Genomic DNA, 19,605 nt, shown 5'->3' with positions numbered 1-19,605 from the left:
CATACCCAATTTACCTATAGCGCATGTCTTTGGATTGTGGGGGAAACCGGAGCCTCCAGAGGAAACCCATGCTAACATAGGAAGAACATGCAAACTCCACACAGAAATGCCAACTGACCCAGCTGAGGCTCAAACCAGTGACCTTCTTGCTGTGAGGCGACAGTGCAACTCACTGTGCCACAGCGGTGCTCTCCAAAAGAAATAATGCTAATCAAAAGGATAAGAGTTGGCTCTCTATAGAACAAACATGATTGATTTTACTTTATTTGATATGTTTGCATTTACGAAGGAAAATCTTTGTTATGGATGTGACACCTCTGTGTTATGGATGTGACAGATGTGAAATTGCCACTTGTGTGACTTTGGTAAATCAAATATAATTGTTTGAAAACATAAGCTATGTTTCTATCCAAAGATGTGAATTAAATTCATGTGCAAAACTGGAATATCGCATATAAGACATGTAAATAAAGCAGCGTTTCCATCCAATTAGTCAAAGAGAATAATATCGCCACTTCCTGATTAAATGGGGCCAAACATCAAAAGTAAAATGGGAATTTTCTGTGGTAGTAGAAGCTGTGTAAATATTTTCTTTATTTAATAAATACTTGCACCTCAAAAGACAATGAGATGTCGGCCCAACATTCCAAGAGATGGGTTGCGGCTAGAAGGGCATCCGCTGCGTAAAAACTTGCTGGTTAAGTTGGCAGTTCATTCTGCTGTGGCGACCCCGGATTTATAAAGGGACTAAGCCGACAAGAAAATGAATGAATGAATGAATCAATGTCGGCCCAACAATATTTAATTGGATGAACATTTGTTTACAGAACCTGAACCTGTTTATTGGCCAACATTATTAAATGTCCACATGCACACAGTTTTTTTGCCTTTTTTTAAAGAATGAGTCGTTTATACGTGTTTTAACATAATTTATTTATAACAAACGTAGGTTATAGGCCACTTAGAAGTTGGATCAAAGAAATAAAATAAGTCCTCTGTAACATCGTAACATCTCACCACTCTAAACAGGCCTAGGTACCTACACTTAGCCTTTAAATTACCCAACACACCAATAAAAACAAGTATTTCCTAACAAATTACAATAAATTAAATTATAAATTAAAATGGGCATTTAGCAATAACGAAATTAAGATAAAGGCTGTGAAGGATTTATTTCGGCAGATCTCTTCACAATCTGGCATGAACGAAATGCCATTAAGGTGACGGTGAAGCTGAATAATAAAAGAATAATGTCAACATTAGCCTATATACGCCTACTCTGTCTACATTATGATTTTATGGTTTAATTAATATTTAGTTACAATTTGAAAATCCTTTACCCATCAAGATTAGGCTGATCTGGCTAATTTAGATTGTTTTGGGTAGGCATGTTTGTTCATCTTCCACTAGCCAAGAACATTCTTTTATTCATTCATTCATTCATTCATTCATTTTCTTTTTGGCTTAGTCCCTTTATTAATCAGGGGTCGCCACAGCAGAATGAAACACTATTTTATCCAGCACGTTTTTACGCAGCAGATGCCCTTCCAGCTGCAATCCATCTCTGGGAAACATCCACACACTCATACACTAAGGACAATTTAGCCTAACCACTCCATCTGTACCGCATGTCTTTGGACTGTGGGGGAAACCGGAGCACCCGGAGGAAACCCACATGAACACAGGGAGAACATGCAAGCTCCACACAGAAACACAAACTGACCCAACCAAAGCTCGAACCAGCGACCTTCTTGCTGTGAGGTGACAGCACTACTTACTGCACCACTGTGTTGCCCAGCCAAGAACATCCATTTCATTTTCCATGACAGCGAGTGACCTCATCGTTTATTTTTTTTGACCTCGTCATCTTCCCTGTCAGCTTGCTGTACATTGCTGTTTAGCGCTCAAGCATAATACGCAGTGTATGAGCCACCACCGAAATATCTTGGAAACTTGAAAGACTGCTCTTTTTGAACTTGCGGCTGGCCTGACTGCAGTCAAAATTCACTTTTTTTGACTTCTCTGTCATCATTTGTTTCACCTTTGCAGGAATGAGGTTTAATGTTGTAACGAACGATTTAACTATTTTCCTACGCTAATTGAAATGCATCACATGATTGTTAATTTGCTGCGCAAGCCCAAGCCCGGCCCGACCCCTTCTAAAATGATAGAAATTAAGTCCGAACCCACCCGAACCCGTCGGGTCCTGTCGAGTTCAGGCAAAGATCTTTAGCTCTAGTCTATATTGAATCGGTTAAGGCTTTTTAGAATGACCAAAACAACATTTCAGATGGTTTACAGTGTGCTCAGCCGGCTGATTTGTCCATTCACACACATTTAATCATCTGATAGTCTCTTATAACAAAATCACATGACCTTTCTATAATGCGCATATTGGAATTTGTTCGGTGAAAGTGTTTCCATTGTAGTTTAAGTCATCTTTTCTTATTGAATAAAAAATGTATCTCACTCAGTATTGCGCATTCGTCTTTTATAGGCATTTTCAAAATGTATGTGCATCTTGGCGTTTCATTAAGCATTTTTTATGCACATATTCAAAATGTGCGGAAAAATAGGTGGATGGAAACCTAGCTATTGACAGAGACATTTTTGGGGTATTTCTAAAGTAGTGTAATACTACAATGTATTATGTCTTTCTTTTCTTTTTCATTATCTTATAACCTACTGTAACACATTTTTACCTGTTTTATCTATTTAAAATTTTTATTTTTATAATTCTTATTATTTGTTTTTATTTTCTTACACTTGTCTCTTTTATTCCTGTTTATGTAAAGCACTTTGAATTGCCACTGTGTATGAAATGTGTTATATAAATACATTTTTCTTTGGAGTTTTTTCTGACTTTACATCTTGCAAATATAACTTTATTCTGGCAATTTTCTTTTTTTCTTTGGAATTCTGACTTTATCCCTCACAATTTTGACTTATTTTTTTCTGGGAATTCTGACTTTAGTCTTGGAATTCTGACCATACACCCCACAGTTATGATGCTACTTTTGGAATTCTGACTTTTTGCTTCAAATGTTTTTTTTTCCCCTTAAAAATGTTACTTTTTTTTTTTTTGGAAATTCAGTAAACTCAGTAATGCTATAGTAGTGTAATACTACAATGTATTATGCTTTTCTTTTCTTTTTCATTATCTTATAACCTATTTTAACACATTTTTTCCTGTTTTATCTATTTTTTATTCTTATTTTTATAATTCTTATTATTTGATTTATTTTCTTACACTTGTCTCTTTTATTTCTGTTTATGTGAAGCACTTTGAATTTCCACTGTGTATGAAATGCAATAAACTTGCCTTGCCTTGCCTTACAAAAAAAAAAAAAAAAATAGAAATGATTTTGCTATTTTGGTGAAAACGTAATTTTTTTATGGCAAGGTTGACATTTGCATTGAGTTGCACAAATGTGCTGGTGAAGCTGAAGCGAGATTGGCTGGACTGATTCTGGAGGTGCATAAAGCTGCATGCGACCGCAGCCCAGCGCATTCTGATGAAGCAGCAGCATTCCAGCGGCTCTCGCCCCGGCAGCCACAATCTGCTGCGAGCTGTTAGCTGTTTTTACAAGGGCTCGTAAAGACCCCCACTTCCTGTTTTCAAGCTCTGAGCCGGATCAGAGATGAAGGCATCCCTCTGATCAATGTTTCATAGAATATAACGTTTGTTAACACGGATGAAAGCATCAAAGTCAAGCTTACCCTGTGTTTTGAAAGGGAAAATATAAGGATGGTGATAAGAGGGTTTAATGGGGTGAAAATAAGCTTCTTCTTTTCTGTCTTTTTCTCTTAATTGCGAGTTTATGTCTCATAATTGAAGTGTTTTTGAAAATGCAAGTTATAAACATTTAACTGTGGGATGATAAACATCTCTAAAGCTTATAGAATCACTGCTTTGCATCCTGCAATTCAGACTTTTTTGGAATTCTGACTTTACATCTTGCAGTTATGACTTTTTTCTGGAAAATCTGACTTAATTTCTCAAAATATTGACTACATCTTTCAAATATATCTTTATTCTGTCAATTCAGATTTTTTTTTCTTTACATTTTACAGTTATTACTTTACTATTGGAATTTTGACTTTTTTCTTCAAATTATGTTTTTTTTTGTTGGAATTCTGACTTTACACCATGCAATTTTGACTTTTTTGAGGGGAATTCTGACTTAATTTCTTGGAATTTTGACTTTACATCTTGCAAATTTAACTTTATTCTGTCAATTTATTTATTTTTTTCTTTAAATTCTGGCTTTACATCTTACAGTTATGACTTTACATTTTGAATTTTGACTTTTCCCTTTACAATTCTTACTTTTTGTCTTTGTAATTCTTACTTTACACAGCACAATTTTAACTTTTTTTGCTTGCAATTTTTTTATTATTATTATTTATTTATTATTATTATTATTTTTTTTGGAGTTCTGAATTTACATCTTGCAATTCAGAAATTTGTCTTGGAATTCTGATTTTATATTTTGAAAACCTGACTTTTCTGAGAATTCAAAGATTTTTTTTAAATTCCTGCTTTATGTCTCTTAATTATGACTTTACTATTGGAATTTTGACTTTTTCCTTTAAATCCTTTTTTTTTCTTGGAATTCTAACTTTACTCCTCCCTATTTTTAACTTTTTTCTGGGAATTTTGACTTTTGTCTTGGAATTATAACTTTACACCTCACAATCTTGAAATTTTATTTTGGGAATTCTGACTTTTGTCTTGGAATTTTGACTTTTGAATAGAGTCACAGTTATGACTATTCTTGGAATTCTGACTTTTTGCTTAGAAGTTTTTTCCTTGGAATCTTACTTTTTCTTTGGAGTTTTTTCTGACTTTACATCTTGCAAATATAACTTTATTCTGGCAATTCTCTTTTTTTCTTTGGAATTCTGACTTTACCCCTCACAATTTTGACTTTTATTTCTGGGAATTCTGACTTTAGTCTTGGAATTCTGACCATACACCCCACAGTTATGATGCTACTTTTGGAATTCTGACTTTTTGCTTAGAATTTTTTTTTTCCTTAAAAATTTTACTTTTTTTCTTTGCAATTATGACATTAGGCCTCACAATTTAGATTTTTTTTTTCTAGCAATTCAGAATTTTATTTATTTATTTTTTTGGAGTTTTTATTTTACATGTGGGAATTATGACTTTTCTGAGATTTCAGATTTTCCTTGGAAAATTTTGGACATTTTGGTTTATTCTAACATTACATCTAGTCATCTAACAATACGTAATTTGATTTGATTTGATCTTGCAGTTTTGACTTTTCCATTGGAATACTGACTTTTTTTTTCTTGGAATTCTGACTTTACATTTTGCAAATATACCTTTATTTATAATTGGTTTCTAATTTCTATTGGAAATCAGATTTTTTGTTGTTGTCTTGGGATTCTGACTACTCTATGACTTTACTAATGGAATTCTAACTTTTTGTTAGGAATTTTTTAGTTTTTTGAGAATTCTGGCTTTACATCTCACAATTTTTACTTTTACAATCCTGAGCTTGCTTCCTTAGAATTTTGACTTTACGTCTTCACGTTGATTTGTTCATAGTTTTCTGACTTTGCATCAGGCAGTTATGAGTATTCTGGAAATTCTGTCTATTTTTTCTGGGAATTTTGATTGTTTTGAATCTTAAAATGACATTTTGCAATTTTGACTTTTCTACTGGATTTTTTTAAATATTTTCTTTGATTTTTGACTACATCTTAATGGGGTTGGGGAGGGGGATCTTCAGTTCACACAATTCTGAATATATATATTTTTTATAATATCACAATTCCGTTTTCTTGCATTTCTTTTTTTCTCCATATTTTGACATTACATCTCACATTTCTGATGTGTTTTTTTTTTACATTGGAGCATTTTTGTTTACATAAATACAATTTATTTTGTTACATATGATAGATAAACACACAGACAGACAGACAGACAGACAGACAGACACACAGACAGACACACAGACAGACAGACAGACAGACAGACAGACAGAAAATAATTATATACATTTTTCATTGTGTTTATTTACTAAATCATCAGTGCGAAAACATGTTTGGATTATTTTTGACTCTATTATTACAGTATTTCCTTAAATCTACAAGCAACTGTGGCTTGAAATGATAGTGTTTTGTTTTCATTACCATACACAAACATACAAACCACAAGCATCTGTTTCAAAACACTAGGTTATAGTAACAGCACTAAAATACAACTGACATATACATGCGAGATTATTGTGATCTTTATCTTCTCCAGATGTGTACTAACAGTGCTGAAAATATGTTTATTTTCCATTGGAGTGCTGTGAAGCTATAATTCCTTGTCTTTGCCTACATGGATGACTGCAAAGAGAACGTTACCAGATCCCAAAGTCAACACGGGCCCAAATACCACAGAAGAGCCGGAGAGAACATTTAATTTTCTCCCTATTCACTGCTGGCTTCTTATCCAATGTTTGTATGAATTGCACTGTGTGTGTGTGCGTGTGCGTGTGTGCGTGTCTGTGTGTGTGTGTGTGTGTGTGTGTGTGTGTGTGTGTGCAGCAGTTAGGGTTATCAGTTCAATTCAAATTCAAAACTATTTCAGGTTTAAAAATTCAGATTTAAATATTTAATACATTTTTAATATTTAATAATTTAATAAATAATTAAATATTTTCATAAAACAACAAAGTGCTCATAAAGTGTCAAATTACTATAGTTATTTTTAAAACCAAACAAAAAAAAAACTTGACAATGGTTTGCAAAGAGTAAATAAATGTCAGGCAGAGATGATGCAGGTCTTACGTCTATATGAATTCAACTTTTGGTAAATGATTGGAAGCGGTAGTGTGGACAGAACACGCTATGTATATGTATGCAAATGTAGATGTTTTATAAATGCATGTAAATATTAGCGTAGTTTCAGTATCAAAGGACACTTGTTTGTTGTTTGTTTGTTTTACTTTATTGAGTTGAATTTTTTTTTGTTCAAACTTTTGTTTAACTAACACACAGCACATTGAGAGTGACATGAGACATGAAAAAAACACAATCACAACAATTCCTATATATATTTTCTATATTTCCCCCTTGGACTTCTTTTTTCCCTTTCAAGTTTTGATTTTACATCTCTCAATTCTGACTTTTTTCTTGCAATTCTTACTCTTTTTTTTTTTTTTTTTGAATTCTGACTTCACATTATTTTACTCTTCTCGGAATAAAGTTTTTTTTTCTCTTGAAATTCTGACCTTGATTGGAAATGTGAGGTTTTTTCTTGGGATTCAAATTTTTCTTTCTTTTTTTTTTTTTTTTTTGGAATTCCAACCATGTATTGGAATTCTGACTTTTTTCTAGGAATTTTGACCTATTTTTTGGAAATTCTAGCTTTACATCTCACAATTATAACTTCATTCTTGAAATTCTTAATTTTCTTTTCTTAAATTTTAGAATTTTACCTTTGGAATTTTTTACCTTTTTTTTGGAATTCTAACTTTACATCTCACAATTTTTACTTTTTTCTTGGAATGAGTTTTTTTTTTTTTTTGGAAATTCTGACCGTCTTTGGAAATCTGACTTTTTTTTCTTAAGATTCTGACTTACCATCTTACAATTATGACTTAATTCTTGGAATTCTCCCATTTTTATTGGAATTATGACTTTACACCTCACAATTTTGACTTTTTTCCCTTGGAATTCTGATTTTTTTTTTCACCTAGGAATTCTAAAATTATGTATTGGAAATCTGACTTTTTTTTTGGAATTATGACTTTTTTCTTGAAATTCTCACTTTACAACTCACAATTATGACTTCATAATTGGAATTCTGACTTTCCCTCTTGGAATTCTGACTTTATATCTAACAATTCTGACTCTTTTTATGGGAAATATTACTTGTTTATTGGAATTATGACTTTTACTGGAAATCTAATGTTTTTTTTTCTTTGAATTCTGATTTGTTTTCCCCTTGAATATGTTTTTTTTCTTCTTGGAATTTTAAACCTATGTATCTGAAATCTGACTTTGACTTAACATCTTGGAATTCTGAATTTATTTTTTTGGAATTCTGACTTTTCCCACTTAGAATTTTTCCTTTTTTCCTTTTGGAGTTCTGACTTTATATCTCACAATTTTTACTTTTTCTTTGAATTCTTGTATTTTTATTGGAATCATGACTTTACACCTCACAATTTTGACTTTTTTCATGAAATTCAGATTTTATTTTATTTTCGGAATTCTAAACGTTACGGAAATATGAATTTTTTGGAATCTTGCATTTCTGTTTTTGTTTTTCATTGAATTTTTGCTTTTTTCTTGGAATACTGACTTAACATCTCACAATTATGACTTAACTGGTAAAATTCAGATTTTTTGCTTGGTATTTTTTACTTTTTTCTCTTGGATTTCTGACTTTACCCCTTGGAATTCTGACTTCTTCCCTTTGCAATTTTTACTTTACTTAATGGAATTCAGATTATTTTTTCTTGGAATTATGAACATGTCTTGAAATATTGACTTTTAATGGAAATTACTTTTTTTTTTTTTTTTGTCTTGGAATTTTCATTTAACATCTTGGAGTTCTACTTGGAATTTTTACTTTATTTGAATTCTGAATTTTTGCTTGGAATTTTGACTCTTATTCCCTCATTTCTTATTTTGTCCCCTTGCAATTCTGACTTTTTTCTTGGAATTCTGTCTATTTTCCTTTCCCGATGAATAGCCAGTGTGCTCGAAACGTCACATGCTTTTTAAGTTAATACAATTATATATATTTTTTTAGCTTTTTCCATGGAATTTTTTTTTTTTTTTCCTTTTTTTTTGTTTTTTTTTTTGGAATTCTGACTTTACATCTTGGAATGTCAGAGTGGCCTCAGTTCTCACAATTCACACTTGTTTTCTGAAATCTGACTTTATATCACCTTCTGTTTTCTTGTAATTCTATATTTATTTTATGCCTGCCTCCTCACAATTTAGTTAATACCTGCCACAGTTAGGTTAAGCACTTGCAATCAAAATAATTAATTCAGCATTTCGAATGAAAGACATTTTAAACACATTTTTGTCATTTGATTTAGCCCATGAAATGTAGTTTTAATTAGTAGAAACTGCCAAATGAAACTCATTTTTTTTCAGTTCCACGAGACGTTCTTAGGCTAATTGCTACAACCTTTAGAAAGCACAGAGGCCAAAAAGGCATGTTATAGTCATCACAAACATACTGAGAATGTTCAGTGTTCAGTGTGTGTGTGTGTGTGTGTGTGTGTGTGTGTGTGTGTGTGTGTGTGTGTAAGCATCAGACACTCCACTAATCCTGTATGAATTCCCTCAATCTCCTGCCAAGAGCCTCTTCTTCCAGCAGAGCTTGAGTCTTCATTCCCACAGCTAAATCTCCCTCTCTCCTCTCATTCCGCTGTTTTCCTGCCCTCTTTCATTCCCACACCCCCTTTTAAAGAGCCCTTTCTCTGTCTGAACCTCCTCCTGCACTGCACTTTCTCTTTTGCTTACTCTTTCCCACCATTCACATTCATTTCCAACCTCTGCTCTTTCCATACCTCACCGGTATTGTTCATATTGCTCTTTCACCTCCATGAAAAGACCGGCTTAGGCCAGAAATATTTCCCATGCTGATCCACAGTGACTGCTGCTGTAAAGTCTGGTCCACTTTACAGTTTATTCTGACCCAAAACCACCATGACTGAGAGAAAACAATGGGTTTACTGTCATATAAAGAGATTGGCATTATTTATTTGAACCCACTTTGTTAAAAGTGTCTTTAAATATTGTGATATGTGATAACTTGATGTAAATGCATTTATTGTAAATATACTCGTTTTACACTGTACTTCTGTACTTCATTGTTGAAAAAAATGTTTAATAATAATAATGATAATAATAACAATAATAATAATAATGATGATGATTTCTTGCATTTATATAGCGCTTTTCTGCTCATCTGCTCATCCTGGGATTTTTACTGAGCACAGAGTGTCAGGACCTCGGTTTAATGTCTCATCCGAATGATGGCGCTCAATGAGCAGTATAGAGTCTCCTTCACTGTACTGGGGCATTAGGACCCACACAGACTGCAGGTTGAGCACCCCCTGCTGGTCTCAATAATAACACTTCCGGCAGCAACCTGGCCATGTGGTTTCCCATCTAAGTACTGACTGGGCACAGCCCTGCTTAGCTCAAGTGGGCGACCATGTGAAAGTTGCAGAGAGCTAGCTGCCATTTAACTCTTAATCTATCCTTAAACTCTAGCAAACCACTAAACCTGTCCTTAATCATAGCCCAAAAACATTCCACAATGCTATATGAACGCAATATTATTATTATATTTAAAACATAAATACATAAAAACATACATACATACATACATACATACATACATACATACATACATACATACATACATACATACATATACATACATACTGAGCTAAGCTATTAGCTACTCTACTTAAAATGTAGCTTAACTACACTAAAAGCTACCCCCTGGGAAATGTAGCAAGCTAAGCTAAAAGCTACAAGGCAAAAGTAGCTTAGCTACATCCAAGCTATTTTTGCAATTTTTATTTAAAAAATCGATCATATCTTAGTGATCAATAAAACTGTCAATGAAACATGAGGAGTAATAGTTCAGTTCAGTTATTTACTGTAAATAGTATGCTGTACTAAACAGAAACAAATTACAGTATAACAGCTAAAACAAAAAATCCAATAGAACCAGGTGTTAGACAGAGTAGATTGATTGACAGTGGTATACAGCCAATCAGGATGCAGAACATAATGTACTGTAAAAAAAAAAAAATCACGTGAAATTGCACTAAATAATCTGCGAAACGGCAAGGCTGTTAATTATTTTTTATATTATTATTATTGGAATAAATTTGAGGAATGAACTAAATACAAATTAAGTATATTAAATACTTAACTATTTGCTCCAAAATAAATAGTTTTACATTATTTATCTACCCTTAACCAAATGAGAAAATTTTTAGTATATATTTAGATAATTCTGTTGACAGTTGACCGACAGAAACTATTTGACATTTCATAGAAAAGCTTTAAAATAAGACAGTGAATATACTACACATAAGATTGATATAATTAATGATGAGTCAATTGAACAATTCACCAATTAAGAAAAAATTATCACTATTTCTAAACCCTTACTTTAATTCAAACCTTTTGTAAAATGCAAAAGGAGAATTACTGAAGATTTACAACCAGAAAAAAGCTCTGAATAGCACAATGAAAGTACTATAAATACATTTTCTTTGCATATTATAAGAGGAAATGAAAGTACAATCTCAGAAATATGCAACACGAGCTCATTCTAAAAACATAGCCTTATATATATATATATATATATATATATATATATATATATATATATATATATATATATATATAGGTCAATTGGTGCCTTTGAAAACACTGTCGGTTGGGTTAAGTGAAGTGGGTAGGCAGATAAATCTGTGCTTTGAAAACACTGTCGGTTGGGTTTAGAGAAGTGGGTAGGCAGATAAATCTGTGCTTTGAAAACACTGTCGGTTGGGTTTAGTGAAGTGGGTAGGCAGATAAATCTGTGCTTTGAAAACACTGTCGGTGGGGTTTAGAGAAGTGGGTACGAAGGTCAATCGGTGCTTTTGAAAACACTGTCGGTTGGGTATAGCAAAGTGGGTAGGCAGGTCAATCGGTGCTATTGAAAACACTGTTGGTTGGGTATAGGAAAGTGGGTAGGCAGGTCAATTTGTGCTTTGAAAACACTGTTGGTTGGGTTTAGGGAAGTGGGTAGGCATGTCAATTTGTGCTTTGAAAACACTGTTGGTTGGGTTTAGGAAAGTGGGTAGGCAGGTCAATTGGTGCTTTGAAAACACTGTTGGTTGGGTTTAGGGAAGTGGGTAGGCAGGTCAATTTGTGCTTTGAAAACACTGTCGGTTGGGTTTAGTGAAGTGGGTAGGCAGATAAATCTGTGCTTTGAAAACACTGTCGGTAGGGTTTAGGGAAGTGGGTAGGAAAGACAATCGGTGCTTTTGAAAACACTGTCGGTTGGGTATAGCAAAGTGGGTAGGCAGGTCAATCGGTGCTATTGAAAACACTGTCGGTTGGGTATAGGAAAGTGGGTAGGCAGGTCAATTTGTGCTTTGAAAACACTGTTGGTTGGGTTTAGGGAAGTGGGTAGGCAGGTCAATTTGTGCTTTGAAAACACTGTTGGTTGGGTTTAGGAAAGTGGGTAGGCAGGTCAATTGGTGCTTTGAAAACACTGTCGGTTGGGTTTAGTGAAGTGGGTAGGCAGATAAATCTGTGCTTTGAAAACACTGTCGGTGGGGTTTAGGGAAGTGGGTAGGAAGGTCAATCGGTGCTTTTGAAAACACTGTCGGTTGGGTATAGCAAAGTGGGTAGGCAGGTCAATCGGTGCTATTGAAAACACTGTCGGTTGGGTATAGCAAAGTGGGTAGGAAGGTCAATCGGTGCTATTGAAAACACTGTCGGTTGGGTATAAGAAAGTAGGTAGGCAGGTCAATTTGTGCTTTGAAAACACTGTTGGTTGGGTTTAGGGAAGTGGGTAGGCAGGTCAATTTGTGCTTTGAAAACACTGTTGGTTGGGTTTAGGAAAGTGGGTAGGCAGGTCAATTGGTGCCTTTGAAAACACTGTCGGTTGGGTTTAGTGAATTGGGTAGGCAGATAAATCTGTGCTTTGAAAACACTGTCGGTGGGGTTTAGGGAAGTGGGTAGGAAAGTCAATCGGTGCTTTTGAAAACACTGTCGGTTGGGTTTAGGGAAGTGGGTAGGAAAGTCAATCGGTGCTTTTGAAAACACTGTCGGTTGGGTATAGCAAAGTGGGTAGGCAGGTCAATCGGTGCTATTGAAAACACTGTCGGTTGGGTATAGGAAAGTGGGTAGGCAATCGGTCAATCAGTCAGTCAGTCAACAGAGCCTCTGGTCGATTTTCGTGAAAACAGCAGGCGCAAATGGCACTTGTGAGAGAAATTTGAGATCTCAAAAAGCATACACAGTGGCCTCTGGTGGATTCACGAAAACAAAAACTGCAAAAAAAAACATACCTTCTAGGACGTATTTGACGCTCTCCAGAAATGCATAAGGGTACATTTTCAGAATGAGCCTGGGTTGGAAATCAAGGTACAGAGCCAAACACTGGGGTAGTACCTTTTTTTTCAAAATGCACACTATGTTTAGGTACTAATATGTACACTTCAGGTAGTAATATGTAGTATATGGGCCCTTCAGGTAAATACATGTGCCTTTTGGCTTAAGTATTGCACCTGTCAACTACAAATAGGTTACTCCATATATAATTTCACAAGAGAAACTTGAATAAATGCAGAGAGAACAATATCCTCAAACATAATTCACAACAACCTCTCAATAAAATTTAAATTACCAAAACTAGAAGTGACATATTAAGGCAGTACCAAAGCAAAAGCCTGACAGTACACCACAAACAAATGTGTAATTTATACTATGATTTGTGTAATTAATATAATAACTATTAACAATAACTAGTACAGAACAACTGTATAACTGATTTCCGAATAGGCAAGATCTCGAATCATATGATGTTGAAGTAACAGTGAAAGTAATGGTATGATATTCAGAATGTGCAAATATTAAACCTTGCACACCCAGAGCTGTCATCACATTTATGACTCACACATTTTCCTGCCCCGTGTTTGTTTATAGTGTGTGTATGTATATCAGTAGTTTGTGTGCAAGTGTGTTTTTTGACTTCCTTCGTTCATCTCAGTAAGTTTTCAAGTAAGTGCCGGGTGTGAATGCAGCATCACACTGGCCTTAAACAGCTTCACTTCTGTAAATACAACCCACACACACACGTACATACACACACAGTTGCTTTTTTTGTAAAGGTGCACAGAAAAAAACACTCTTCTTATTTAGATTTTTAGTCTTGTTTCTAGTCCAAATATCTAAGAATTCTTAAATTAAGAAGCATTTTGAAGAAAAGCCAAACATAATTTGTTGTTTTTAGAAATAATTTATCAAAATTAAGCTAGTTTTTTTTCTTAAAACATGCAAAATAATCTGCCAACGGAGTAAGCAAAATAATCTTATGTCAAAGGGGAAAACATAAACGTATAAAGATAGATCTCCTAATGATAGTTCTGCTTTTAAACAAGAACATCAAACACTTTGTCAATGAAATTGACAATGTAATTTAATTTAATAATATTTTTGGTAATGTTTTTTAGTGCATTAACTTAAATGAGATGTGTCTTTAACCCTCTACCGCATGGTGTTGCAATATGGCAACATGATATTTATGTTAATTTCCCTGTCACTGTTTCTTTAAAACCAACATAGCCAATGATGTGCTTTGGTTAAGTCACATGACATGCAGTGATTTTTTTGTGGCAGGATTTCTGACATACTGGCATTTATTGTGAGCAGTTGCTGAATGCAAATGTAAACGTCAATAAAAACAAAGAATCAAATTATGTCAGATGCACAAATAAAAATCTGAAACATCCCTTACAGTAACTTATTATGACATATTAACAACAACAAAAAATTGTTTATTAAATTAGTTTTTTGTAAATCGGTCAAATGTATAGAGTAATACTGAGTAATAGTGGAACGTGCATTATTGCAATGGGTTAGCTAGCTAGCAAGGTCAGCAGTGAACTTTGAAGTTGTAACAATAACAACATGAATGCTAGTAATATAATGTTGATTAGTTGTATGTTAATGGCATTTGCATTATGGGTAAAATCTAGTTTTATTGGCAAGACTACTTTTGAATAGATATGAATACAGGGAACAGTGAATTAGCGAGCACCACCATGTTCTATGATAAACAAAACAGAACTGGCTCTACCTGCAGATGAAAGTGAGGATGAGATGAGTTTTAGGGACCATGAGATCGTAGCAGATTGGAATTTTTTAAAAACTAAAAATTAGAAATTTCTAAGTTAGATCCACTGTTTGATGTTGTTGCCATATGGCAACATTTCATAAAGTACCTTAAAAAATACCAATTTTTTTTACAGCACTTTAAGTTAAGCCAATCTAAGGAAATAAAACAGTCAAAAAATAATTATTTATAGACCTATTATGATGAGTGCGGTAGAAGGTTAAGAATATTCTTCTAAGGTGAGATTTTTTTTAAAAAAGCAAGAAAAATTGATTCAGCAAGTACACATTAAATTCATGGAAATCACATAATGCTACAAAATTCATTCATTCATTCATTTTCTTGTCGGCTTAGTCGCTTTATTAATCCAGGGTCGCCACAGCGGAATGAACCACCAACTTATCCAGCATGTTTTTACTCAGCGGATGCCCTTACAGCCGCAACCCATCACTGGGAAACATACACACACTCATAGACTACGGACAATTTAGACTACCCAATTCACCTGTACCGCATGTCTTTGGATTGTGGGGTGAACCGGAGCACCCGGAGAAAACCCATGCGAACGCAGGGAGAACATGCAAACTCCTTGCTGTGAGGCAACATCACTACCTACTGCGCCACTGCATCGCCGATACAAAGTTCTATTAAAACTAACATGTTTTTGGTTTTATTTTGAAATATATACATATACTCGCACGACACAATTAAATTATTTTAACACCAAAATGATCATCAAACCATCATATTATAATGATTTCAATAATGTTGAAGGGTGGAGTAATGGTGCTGAATATTCTGATCTACATCACAGCAAGTTTTATTTATTTATTTATTTATTGTTTTACCCAGCGGATATCCTTCCAGCCACAACCCAGCACTGGTAAACACCCATAGACTCTGGCATTCACACACATATACACCAATTTAGCTTATTACCTCAACAAGCAGTCCATTGGCTGCATCTGGCCCATTGCTCTTTAAAATGTGGCCCGCTGCTATGCTGGCTCTCAAGTTGCTGCATCTAATGCAGCATATAGTGAAGCTCTAAGGCTGTAACGAATGGTACATGTATTCAGCCCGAACCATCATGGTTTGGTTCACGTGCCCTCACAATGAACACAGAATACATTCAAAAAGAACACAGCAGCGCTCACCAGTGGAGTGTCCCGGAGTCATGACAACTTGCTACACGTAAACAGAAGCACGCAACACTAGTCCCACCTCCGAGTTCTTTTGACTGGTCTGAAACTGAGAGTATGTGTGGCAAATAAGTGCTGCTGTGGGTGAAATCATTTTATCTAAACATGCAGTGCTGCAAAAGACTGATTTATACTTCTGCATCGAGTGATTGGCATGACCTGCGGTGGCTGCCCAGCGTGTAGTCATGCATTTATACTTCTGCATGCTGTTTGTGTTGCTCTGCAATAACACTTTTGAAACTCTAGCTGGCAGTAGGTTTGTATGTTCCTCTGTGTCGAGTCTTTTCGTGGGTGTTATTTTTCTGAATGCTACCCTAATGTACGAGTAGCTAAAACTCGCTCATTCAAAGGCGGGAACTGGTGGGCATGCAACAATTTTATTTATAAGGTAAACACAAAACTACAGTTTCCACCTGGAGCTCCTTCACGGGACTCTACACTTGTAAACAGTTGCTCCAACAAGTTCGACATTTTCTCAGTCTTGCTCACACTGGTCACCACTACCAAGCCGACCAATCACAGAGCTTGCATTATACATCAATTTTTGAGAGGTGCGCATCAGTATCGGCGTCAGCTATAGTAAGGGCTATGCAACCACATAAAGATGTATTGTATTTTTGATGAAAATGCAGCCTTGGTAGCTTTTTGCAAAAACATTCAACTCTTACTAACCTCAAACATTTAGGTAGGCTTTTTTATTATTAAAAAATGAAACATTTTATTATTAAAATATTGACATTGGCTCAGTCAGCAGCACTAATCACATGTGAATATAGCAGTAAATGAAAATGATGTGTGGCAAACTTCATTAAGCAGCGAATTAACATATTAAACAGATGTGGCAGCTCAGGTTATTAATAAAATCGCCATCAACAACAGCAGTATGAATATCTTAAGCAGACCACAAGAGGAAGTTTTATTTAACATCACAAGGTCTGGTGGAAGTCTGAACACTATTTAAAGGTCAAAACAAAGGTCTTCAGGAAGTTCACAAAAAAACTTTTCTCATTTCCTCTTGGCTCTGTTTCGCCAGCTGGAAGATGAAAGCACAATTGCTGATGGTTGCTTATGCTTTAGTGTTTTCAAGCAAAAGAAAAAAAAGAAAAAAAAGAAAGGTTGCCGATTTGATATGTGGAAGAGTGAGATTGAGAGCAGGGTTGCCATATTCAAGTAAATTGTACAGCCCAATGATAACTCCCAACCAGATCAAAAGGAAAAAAAGTAGCCTTGTTTATTTTTATTGTCCAATTAGAGTCAATTGCTTGATTGCTACAGGGGAAAAAAGCTAACCATGTCTTCTCTGATTTTTTGTGATACTTGTAGATAGGGTATATGTGGTAAATACTGACTGACATTCAGCCTACCAAATAACACTTCTCTCGCAGATGTGGGCATAACTTAAATATCTCACTTGTGGTGGCCTTTGGGTTGCCAGGTATGTATTGCAGGATCATTGTTCAAAACGAAATTATTCAACATTCAGCCACAGTTATTGTTTTTTGTACCCCCCTCCCCCCATTCATATTTTTTGCTCCCAGTGCATTTTTAAACAAGTCTAATTTTTGTAAAGATCGTGACCTGGCAACGCTGCCTGAGAGACTACTATACCCACTGTGGTGTTGTACCATCACCTGTCTTACTGAAGTACAAGGGTGGCCAACCCTGCTCCTGGAGAGCCACCTTCCTGCAGATTTCAGTTGTAACCCATATCAAACAAACCTGCCTGTAATTATCACGTGGTGTTCAGGTCCTAATTAATTGGTTCAGGTGTGTTTGATATGAGCAGCAACTGAAATTTGCAGGAAGGTGGCTCTCCAGGAACAGGGTTGGTCACCCCTGCTGTAGTAGTTTACTGTAGTTTGTCTTTTATAAATGAACATTTGACAATAGCATAAGTTGACTGGTAAAATCTTGTGTTAGCATTCAAATGTAATTTAGTTTAATCAATTAAACAAAGTTTATTTATAAACTAATTTCGAGAGGAACATCTGCTTTTGACAGACCACGGCTGGTCCCACATTAGCCATCACATGATTTACCAAACAGACGAATCCAAACGTAAAATAAATAACCAGATGTTCTTACCTTAGTCATCTTCATTTGGAAGAATCCCCCATCCATCCCTATTTCTACCTCTCTTTCCTAGATTAATCCAGGATAGGGTGGCACAGTGTCTCAGTGGTTAGTACTGTTGCCTCATAGCAAGAAGGTCGCTAGTTTGAGTCCCGGCTAGGGCAGTTGGCGTTTCTGTGTGGAGTTTACATATTATTGCTGTGTTGGTGTGGGTTTCCTCCAGGTTCTCCGGTTTTCCCTACAGTCCAGAGACATGCGCTATAGGTGAATTGGAAAAACCAAATTGGTAAAGTATACGAGTGTTTTAGTACTAGGCATTCATCGCACAAACATATGCTGGTACAGTTGGCGTTCCATTGCATCATGGCAACCCCTATAATCAAGGAATAGGCCAAATGAAGGAAATTAGGAAAGCTCTCTAGACATACCTGAGCTCAGACTTCCCTCTCTCCCGATGAAATTGGAGTGAACTCCAGGCTCAAGGATCTTCTTAGCTCAGAGCTCTCTTCCGGGACAGCATGCCAAACACTCCTTGTTTTCAATCATCAGCTAAGTGTGAACTCTTGAAAACAACCATCTGAAACAAATAAATAACAGCTTTTTTCAGCATTTTATAGATTTTCAGATTACAATTGCTAAATAAAAGAACTATATAACAATCGTACTATTATAGTGAACAGTAGCCTAACTTTTGGCTTTGTATGTTATGACTAACATCAGCTTATAACGACACTTAAATCATCTGTTTAACTGCATCCCAATCATCACAAATACTGCAGAAGACCTGTGGGAACCTGCATGGACCCAAGATTCTCACAAAAAGGTTTGGTGAAGGAAAATCCTGGTTTGGGGTTACATTCAGTATGGGGGCGTGCGAGAGATCTGCAGAGTGGATGGCAACATCAACAGCCTGAGGTATCAAGACATTTGTGTTGCCCATTACATTACAAACCACAGGAGAGGGCAAATTCTTCAGCAGGATAGCACTCCTACTCATACTTCAGCTTCTGCATCAAAGTTCCTGAAAGCAAAGAAGGTCAAGGTGCTCCTGGATTGGCCAGCCCGGTTACCAGACATAAACATTATTGAGCATGTCTGGTGTAAGAAGGAGGCATTGAAGTTGAATCCAAAGAATCTTGATGAACTCAACTTTCAAGAGTCTTGCAAGAACTCTTTCTTTGCCATTCCAGATGACTTTATTAATAAGTGATTTGAGTTATTGCAGAGATGCATGGATGCAGTCATCCAAGCTGATGGGAGTCATACACGGCATTCATTATGTTTCCACTGCAGCATGACTTTATAGTCTATACTGGACATTATTCTTTTAAGTGACAAGACTTTTGTCTAAGCAAAGTCAGACCTTACTGTCCTAATTAAATAATTAAAAATAAATGGCATGAGCATATTTTATTTTTGGTCAAATAAGCCTAA

General features: G+C 35.3%; 1 long non-coding RNA gene across 1 annotated transcript in view; it reads right to left on the bottom strand.

Annotated features, from left to right (window-relative positions):
* The window catches only part of LOC137487442 (uncharacterized), a 112,642-nt gene that overhangs the window by 25,966 nt on the left and 67,071 nt on the right, over positions 1-19,605 (bottom strand). The window contains exons 5-6 of the long non-coding RNA XR_015506392.1: positions 18,600-18,748; positions 18,184-18,429 (exon numbers count right to left, since the gene is read on the bottom strand). This is a non-coding gene — a long non-coding RNA (uncharacterized LOC137487442). The remainder of the gene's footprint in view (positions 1-18,183; positions 18,430-18,599; positions 18,749-19,605) is intronic.

Source organism: Danio rerio, chromosome 13 (genome assembly GCF_052040795.2).
Source record: "Danio rerio strain M-AB ecotype USA chromosome 13, GRCz13ab, whole genome shotgun sequence".
Taxonomy (NCBI): Eukaryota; Metazoa; Chordata; class Actinopteri; order Cypriniformes; family Danionidae; genus Danio; species Danio rerio.
Note: the sequence above shows the minus strand (reverse complement) of the source record. Positions and strands in the feature narration are given on the sequence as shown.